The sequence below is a fragment of the Globicephala melas genome, chromosome 20, assembly GCF_963455315.2.
Source record: "Globicephala melas chromosome 20, mGloMel1.2, whole genome shotgun sequence".
NCBI lineage: Eukaryota > Metazoa > Chordata > Mammalia > Artiodactyla > Delphinidae > Globicephala > Globicephala melas.
The window spans coordinates 56,415,489-56,424,620 of record NC_083333.1 but is presented as its reverse complement, the minus strand read 5'-3'; the positions used below and the strand labels follow the sequence as shown (position 1 = coordinate 56,424,620).

Here is a 9,132-nt window from a genome sequence, read left to right as displayed (position 1 = left end):
ATACTAAAACCTGTATACAAATGTTTGGGGTAGTTTATTCATAATAGCCCCAAACTGGGAACAATCCAGATGTTTTTCAGCACGTGAGTTGTTAAAAAATCTGTGCTACATCCATACCACAGAAAAATACTCAGTCAATTAAAAAAATATTGAAACACACAACAACAACCTCGGTGATTCTCTAGAAAATTATTATGAATGAGAAAAGTCAGTCATAAAAATTTACATATTGTATGATTCCATTTACATAACATTCTTGAAATGACAATGTTATAGAAATGGGGAACATGCTTGCGGGTTGCCAGGAACTAAGGAGGGGATGGGAGTGAAAGGATAGTGGGTGTAGGTATAAAAGGGTGACATAAGGGGTCCTTCTGGTGATGAGAATGTTCTATATCTTGACTGTATCAATGTCAGTATCCTAGCCGTGATATTGCATCATAGTTTTACAAAGTGATAGCATTTGAGAAGCTGGTGAAAGGTACACATAATCTGTCCACAGTTTCTTACAACTGCATGTGAATTTATATTTATCTCAAGATAAAGTTTTTAATGAAAAATAATGAAATTAAAGTAATAAAACATGTAATTTCCAAAGCAGCATTTTTTTTCATAGATAGATAAGCTTTATTCCAATGTCTACATAAAAATAAGTTGATGTCGAACAGGAAAAGGTTTTTCCAAAGGGTTAAAATCTATCAAACAACAGAACTTGGTCCTTTTCCCTTTAGTTTGTCTCTCAATTCAGTTGGCTGACACATCATTATTAGTGTCTGCCCTCACTAACCATTTTCACCACACACAATATCTAAAAGTCTTCGGCATTTCCCATTTCTCTGGAAATGTGTTAAACTGCTTTCAGTTACAAGCAATGGGAAAGATTTTTATCTGCTCATACTCTATTCCATCGGAGACAAAAACACATTCCTGAATTCTCTTGTTTAAACTGTGGCTGTTGGCAAAGTGTCCAGATGAAGAACTTAATGCTGATACACAAAGAACACAGTATAATCTCTGTATAGTAGTAACTCTGCTTTAACTTTTTCTCATTAAATAATTATTTTTATTATGTCTCCACAAGGAAGTTATAAAAATTACCTGTAAAAACATTGAAAAGGCTCTTAAAAGTCCTGGAATGAAAAATTCTGCAGTATAAATTATGATACATCTTCTATGATTTGCAAATAAGAATAAAATAAATTCTATAAGTTAGAATTTCTGAATGAGTTTGATAGGAATTTACCAGAAGGAGCCAGACCATCAAAGCTTAACGATTTCCTATTTTCATCCCAGCTGAGTTTTTAAAAAGCTATATAATCTGTTGACAGGCACAATCCACACAGGAACTTGCTGCTGCCACTAATGATGAAGTCAATCTGAAGGACAGAGATTTGCATGCTGGACATGCCAGCCTCTTCCATGCAACTGGCTGAAGTGGTCTTCTCTTATTTTTTCCCTTATGTTTTAAATAAAAATACCTATGGTAAAAAAAAATTAAATGGTACAGAAAAATCTAAAATAATAAAAAAATTAAATGGTACAGAAAGATCTTTTCTCCCATAACCTAGAAAATCTGATGTCTTCCAAATCATCAGTCTTATGAATAATTTGCAAAGTGAAGTCAAACTCGGAGTCTCTTCATCTGAAAATTAATCTCAGGACTTTTGCAATGTGTTGATTCTGTCATATATTACCTCTGTTACAGAGGAAAGCCATGCAGTCTTCTACTTAAAAAAAAACTAATTACAAAAGCAACATGCACACTCTGCTCAGAGATAGCAAGTCCAGGCAGCACCTTGTACTCCGTGGATCTGGTCCTGGTTACGGGCAGCATCCCTGGTATCCAGAGTCAAGGGCGGCAGGAGCTCAGCCGAGCCCTTCCTGAATGCCTCGGATCCTCCTGGCCAGCTGCACATCCTTCGGGAAGCGAGTGACACGGCCTGTATGTAAGGAGAGGAGATAGACATCCTAAAAGAGATTAACTAGAAACACTTCTGCTGCCAGGCGGCAGAAGGAGTTCTTCCTTAACATCAGGTGTGTGCTCTTCTGAAGAGTTCGGATCTCCTTCAGAACCCTATGTCTCCGGCGAGCAAGTTGACGGGAGGAAGTGCCTAAGGATGGGCCCGGCCGGGGACGACCTCCTTGGGGCTTCGGGCTTGCGGATCCGGCGGCGCGGGCCCATGGCTGGAGCTCAGGCTTGCGGACCCGCGGTTCCTTCTCGGCCTTCCAGGTCCGGAGGCAGAGGCTGCCGTCCAGGGGAGGGTCAGCAGCGCCCTGGCAGCGTGCCGCGGCTAGGTGGCGTTCAAATTGTCCGCTCCGCCGTGGATTCACTGCTGGCGTTTTTTCCAAAGCAGCATTCTTGAAAATAATTTCATCTGACTGTTGTGGCTTGTCAGTAATAGAGGAAATACTATTTTATGTTGGTTAATTTGAGAATGGAATTTTTAGCTTTGCATTTATTAACAAAAAATGTGCTAACTCATATGTTACTTATGTTTCAGATAACTTTCTAAACTAATCTCCAGGATATATATTTTTTTTAAAAAAAGTGTCAAATTATCTGGTATTTATATCCAAGTAGTAGAAAAGATAATGCTCCTCAATTTGCCTTTACCAACCAGTTGTAAATGTATAAAAATACTCATGGGGGCTTCCCTGGTGGCGCAGTGGTTGAGAGTCCGCCTCTGATGCAGCGGACACGGGTTCGTGCCCCGGTCCGGGAAGATCCCACATGCCGCGGAGTGGCTAGGCCCGTGAGCCATGGCCGCTGAGCCTGCGCGTCCGGAGCATGTGCTCTGCAATGGGAGAGGCCACAAAAGTGAGAGGCCCGCGTACCGCAAAAAAAAAAAAAAAAAAAAAAAAAAAAATGAAGAAATTTTATCAGGTTTACGTTTCTCTTCATAATGTTCAAAATATATACAGTAAGTTTTCAGATGATTTTATAGCCATGTTTATCAGGTATTAAAAAGAATCCAACTCACCCTGAGGAACATGTTCTTGTTTTGATAAAAACTAATCACTTTGCTTACAAATGGGGTACAACATAAACTCAGTGTAAAAGAAAGAAAATTGATTGTCAAATGTGTAAATAAAATTTGAATTTATGCTCATTTGGCATACCCAATCATAAATACACTATTGTGAACCTAAGTGTTTATTCAGAAAGTCTTGAAATTTTCCAGATCCTTTATGCCCAAGTGGAGATATTTCCAAGAGGAAGCAATGCATTCAGGTTCAACACAGTACCTAATCAGAGTCTATTTCTATGCAAAGTTGAAATAAAAATGTTTGAAAAGTTTTAGACCATCCCTTAAAATAATAAAGATAACTAATATCTTGATTAATAATTTCTCTTAAATTGTCATTTATATTTCGGTTGATAAGGACTTTTTACTGTAATAATAGTAACGAGTAGGTTTTTCTTTTATATTACAGTTCAGTAATTGAATTAATAAAGCATGTTCTCTTATTAAAGCGTTTTGGCCTTTGCACCATTCTTGCTTGTCCCAAACATCTATATAGTCTATATAATCCATATCTATATATCTACACCATGAAGTTATTGTGTTTTAAAAACCTTTTTCCAATTTCCCTTGTTATGAAAGATTAGATGTACAAAATAGCTTTATAAACTTTAAGAAACTCAAACCTGACAAACACCTAACAATTAACTGTGTTCACTGTATTGATTTATCATAATACTGCCATGAATAATGTTGACTTCATTGCTTCCCAATTAATACTTTAATCCATACAACTTTGGACCATAAATGAAGGTATTTTGATGAGTTATTTTATTAAGTTAATTATTTTGCTTATTAAAAAAGTCTATAGAAATAATATAAGTTCAAATAAGGCAAAAGAGTATATTGTGAAAACAGACTCATTCACACCCCAGATACCCAGGTCTTCTTTCCAAAACTACTGATAACATTTTCTTGTGGCTCCTCAAGAAATTTGCTATTCACCTTAAATATAAGTGACATACGGATAGATTTTTTAAAAATTTCCCCAAATTGAAGTATACCTATGCTCTATTCTATAATTTTATGTTTTATTTTAAGCATGTATGTTGGTAAGAGTTTTATATCGGCAGATGTGTATTTACATGATATATCTGTTTTATATTTTATAATAAAATGCATAACACTCCTCTATTCATAATCATAAAGACTTTCATTTTTTCTCTTTTTCTCCTTTTTTTCTATAAAAAACGCTATGATTATTCTCGTTGTACACATTTATTTTCATACTTTTAATGATAATAAGCTCTTATGTAGTGCTTACTCTATACCAGGTACTCTTCTGAGACATATTATATAATTAGATCATCCTTCAATCCTATGAAGGATTTATTGTTTCCATTTCATATATGTGGAAAATAAAGAAGAGAATACTTTAATATTTTCTGAAGTTCATGCATATGGTAAATGGCAGAACTGGAATTAGAAGGTAACCTAGATGCAAAAAAAATATATATAACTTCTACATTAGATTCTCTCTCATGTATTTGAATACAATATAAGATAAAACTATAGATGTAGAATACTCAAGCCAAATAATAGATGTACTTTTCAATTTGCGATACAACCTACATTACCTTATTGCCCTTCAGAAAGATTTCATCAATTTGTAATTCTACCAATATATCATTCCTTCAACTATATGTGTACTATCAACTATTTTGACAATTGTTTACAGGATATAAATAATTTTTTGTTATTTTAATTTTTCTTATTATGATACATGTGGTTTCATAAATTTATAATCCACTTGTCTATCTTTGGTATGATCTGCCTTTTCTGTTTTCTATTGTCTTATAAAACTTTGTTCTTAGAAAGTGATTAAAAAGTAAACCTCTCATTTGAAGCACCATCTATATCATCTAGTACATATCTCTATGTATTTGAATTTATATTTAACCCTTTTTCTGGCTGCATGGAAGTCATTGTTTATTTTTCTGCAAATCCCAAATAATTTTAATTAACACACTTTTATAACTGTGGTATTTGGCAACCCAGTCTACCAGTTGTCTAATTGTTAAGATTTTTTTTTCTTATTATTCCTGAATGCTTGTTTTTTATAGAAACTTGACTTACAACTCTTGTTATAATCAGGTTATTTATATATTTTTTACTAATTAAATATGATGGTGTAAATGACACTTGAATCCTCCCAGAGTGAAACCATAAACTCAGACTGGGATTTGGGGAGGGGGAAGAAAATATTTGTCTTTTTGGCTGTACTTTTCCTGGAATAGAGCACCCAGGCTAGAGCTTCCATGACACATACCTGTGGTTCATGAAATGTGGATGAGTCATGGATCGAATGCCACAGACTCACTGCTGTTACTGAGATTTAGTAGATTTTCTTGAATGAATGTTTCTTCATTAGTTGTATGGTCTTAGAACAATTTTCAGAGGCTTTAAATGATGGCATTTTTAAGTTTTTTATTTTTTCCTGAGGAGGTTTTCTGGGAGTCCATGTATAGACTCCTGGCTTAATTTTCTCACCAACGTTTGCCCTCTTCACACTCATGAACTCATGCCATATTTCAAATTCATTACTTGACACCTGATTTTTTTTCTGGTTTAATGGTTTTGATTCATTTGAATTCTGCTTAATAATTTGGTGAATAGTATCAGATCATGTATTGATTACATATGTATTTTGTTTAGGAGTCTTCAGCTAGGAACAAAGATATGTCCAGATTACCTCAGATGTTGGAATACTGTTGTTTTGGATCAGAATTTCCATTATTATCAATAGAAGTTTTAAGAATAAAATTATTATTGAATATTGTTTTACTAAGAAAGAAATATATGTATTGTCACTTCCATTCTATCAATGGATATACAAGACTTGGAAAGCACAGATAATACAATAATGTAAGACTGCTCTATGCCAAAGCTCTGGGGAAAGATTTTTATTTTTTCATTTGAAAGGGGAAATTTTTAACTATATTTCAGAAATTATTTTTACATCAAATAAATTTTATACTTGCCTAATGATAGCAGTTTGAATAATGGATATCTCTGTTATTAAAATTTCAAATTAATTTCTCATACAGTCCTTATTTTACAGTAGTTTGCTCATTTATTTTTATGAAACCAACAGTATTTTGATCTCATCTTTCACACTGATATTTTTCAACACAGAGCAATTGTTCCACTTATATGGGAAGTTGAGTTTCCACATCTAGTAATCTGCATCCCTTTCGCACTTCTCAAAATCAAACAAACAAAACAGAACTTTCCTTAAGGAATGTTCTCTAATGATGAAAATCTGTTATCTATTCATAAGGCTAATTAATGCATTATCTTTATTGCAAAGTGTCTGTGTAAAAACAAACTATGGAATAGCTAATGCCTAGGAACATGTGTCCATAAGTGATAAACCATCTGTTAGTTTAGCTAGTTTACAGAAAATTATTTTCATTCCACCAATGACTGCAAAGTGATATTATAGCAAAATCTTGTGGAAATGATGCAGTTTAGGTTCTTATGAACCTGTAAACCAGGGTCAGAGTAAGGGGCTATATTTCTGTGTGTATGAGTACAAGGCTGCTCTAATATAGTAGATTCCAGCTTATTATAGATACCATGATAGCACATAAAAATAATCTAGGGAACTGTATTAATACTTTTGCCAATATATAAGACAAAAATTAAATAATGACCAAAAAGAGCTGCTTATGGTACAAAGCAGTTTTTAACTTCAAGGCTATATAATACTCCTTATGATATAGAAACATATGATTAAGAGACATGCCATTTTTTATTTTATTAACTCCTAGAAAATCTCACCGAAATGATTTTCACCCTATCTCCCTGCTTGATTCCCACTCAGTTCTGACTCCAAATTGGAAAGCTGACTTTAATCCCTGAATATCTTTGTGAAATTATGATTTATAAGTGTTAACCTAAAACAAATAAACTGTTAGTTTTTTCTCTAGCAAAAATAAGTTTACTCAGGATCAGCAAATAATTGTAATTTGGGGTCTGCAACAAGCCATTTGCAAGTCCTGCAAAAGAAGGAGAGGAGAACTCTTTTTTAGAAGGGAAAGGGAGCTGGGAGGGTTATGGTAAACAAACAGTCCATTGGAGGAATTTAGAGTTCCAAGTATACTGGCTTTTCATCTGCCAAACTCTTGCAAAGAAAGAAGAGGAAGTCTTTCTTTTCCTGTTGGGCTCTGCTATCATTATAAGGCATGAGTGTTTCTCCTTCTGACCTCCTGCTCGTTTTTGAGGTTTCTGTATATTATTTTTTGCATAAGAAATTTGTTCATTCAGATGATCAAAATATATTTCTCATTTATATTTTGTCTTTGTCCATCGTTCCTGGATCACAGCTCCCCAAACCCTTGTAATCTCCTAAGTGATTAGAACAACAAAGGTGTCTTTTGGTATGTTAATGAGGTAAAGTTTGGACCACGCCTAACAATAGGGATGCATTTCCAGGGATAGCCAATCATGTGATTAGAGGGTTGAACTTTCAGTCTCATTCCTTTACCTCCAGAAAGGGGAGAGAATTTGGAGGTTGAATCAATTGCCAGTTGCCAATGATTTAAACAGTCATGACTATGTAATAACGCCTCCATAAACCCCTCAGAAGATGGGGTTTCGAGGTCTTCTTTGTTGATGAACACATGATGGTGCTGAGAGAGTGGAGCACATGGAGAAACCAAGCCCCTTTCCATATGAATCTTTTACATCTGGCTGTTCCTTAGTTATTTATTTTTATAATAAACAGATAATTTAATAAGTAAAATGTCTCTCTGTGTTCTGAGAGCTGCTCTAGTAAACTAATAGAACCTGAAGAGGGAGTCTTGGAACCTCTGATTTGGTCAGATTTGGCCATTTGGTCAGAACTGTCAGTAAAAACCTGTACCTTTGACTGGTGTCTGAAGTCCAAGGAAGGAGTCATGGGAAGCTCCAATCTGTAGCCCATCAGAAGCACAGATAACAACCTGGGCTGGAGTGACATCTGAATTGGGAGGAGGGGCAGTCTCATCTGGACTGAACACTTAACCTCTGGGATATGAAGCAATCTGAAGGTAGATAGTCCCAAAATTGAGTTGAATTGTAGGACACTCAGCTGATTTTTTTGAGCATCGCTTGTTGTTGGTGTGAGGAGACCTTGTTCACACACACACACACACACACACACACTGGAACGTTGGAAATGGGTCCAGGAACCTAATTTAGACTTCCTCTCATTACTATGAATCAGTTTAACTGTGAGTTCTTGACTTGGTATTCTATTCTAAGTCACATTTATATTTCTGTCAATGTTCAAAAGGGACAGAGACTGCCAAATACAAATTGGCACTTGTCATCTACCTCTACAAGGATTAAATCATGAGCTGATGCAGCTGCTGATTTTTAACACCCCTGAAAGGAGTTCAGGGTGGAGATCAGGAAGGAGGCATCCTGTGCTCAGGGGAAAACTGGCATAGCAGCTCTTCAGATAGTCAGATATTTTCAAGAGATTTTATTAACCCAATTCTTGCATCTTCTCACATCTAAAAAAGTACTGAAATCCTTCATGGTGACATCTGCTCCTCGTGACTAGCAGTAACCTTTACAAGATTAAGTAGCAACCTTCTGTAAAAGATATATGCTTGATTGTATGTACTCCCCCTTCACGAAAATCACATATATACTGACCTTCCCCCCTACCTCTTTGGAGCAGTTTCTCAGAGCTATCCGAAATGCTGTCTCCTGGGCTATAGTCCGCATTTTGCCCCCAAATAAAACTTAACTCACATTGTGCATTTTTTTTTTCAGTTGACAGACTATTGTTTCTGAAAAGTTTTATTTTAACCAAGAAAAGAAATTAATGTGCATCTTTATATCTTTTACTAATGGTTTGTATTTCTAAGTGCCATTTTGGTGGGTTAAGAAACTCCAGGGAAAACTGTTAAACACATAATTAGGTATATTGAGACCAAAAGAGCCTACATGTGCAAAATGTGTTAATGTGATTCTTGCTAATGATTATCCATGGTTTATACAATATTACATTGATTTTTTTTTCCACTTGGAAAATATTCAATTAACTGAGATTCTAGAGAACTCTATGTCACTAACTTAGTTTGCATCTCAGTTTCCTCTACATTAAGTGAAGAGA

At 35.2% G+C, this 9,132-nt stretch overlaps 1 pseudogene; it reads right to left on the bottom strand.

The window, feature by feature from the left end:
• Positions 1 to 1,866: 1,866 nt before the first annotated feature.
• On the bottom strand, positions 1,867 to 2,182 carry LOC115866281 (histone H3-like centromeric protein A pseudogene; annotated as a pseudogene).
• Positions 2,183 to 9,132: the final 6,950 nt, after the last annotated feature.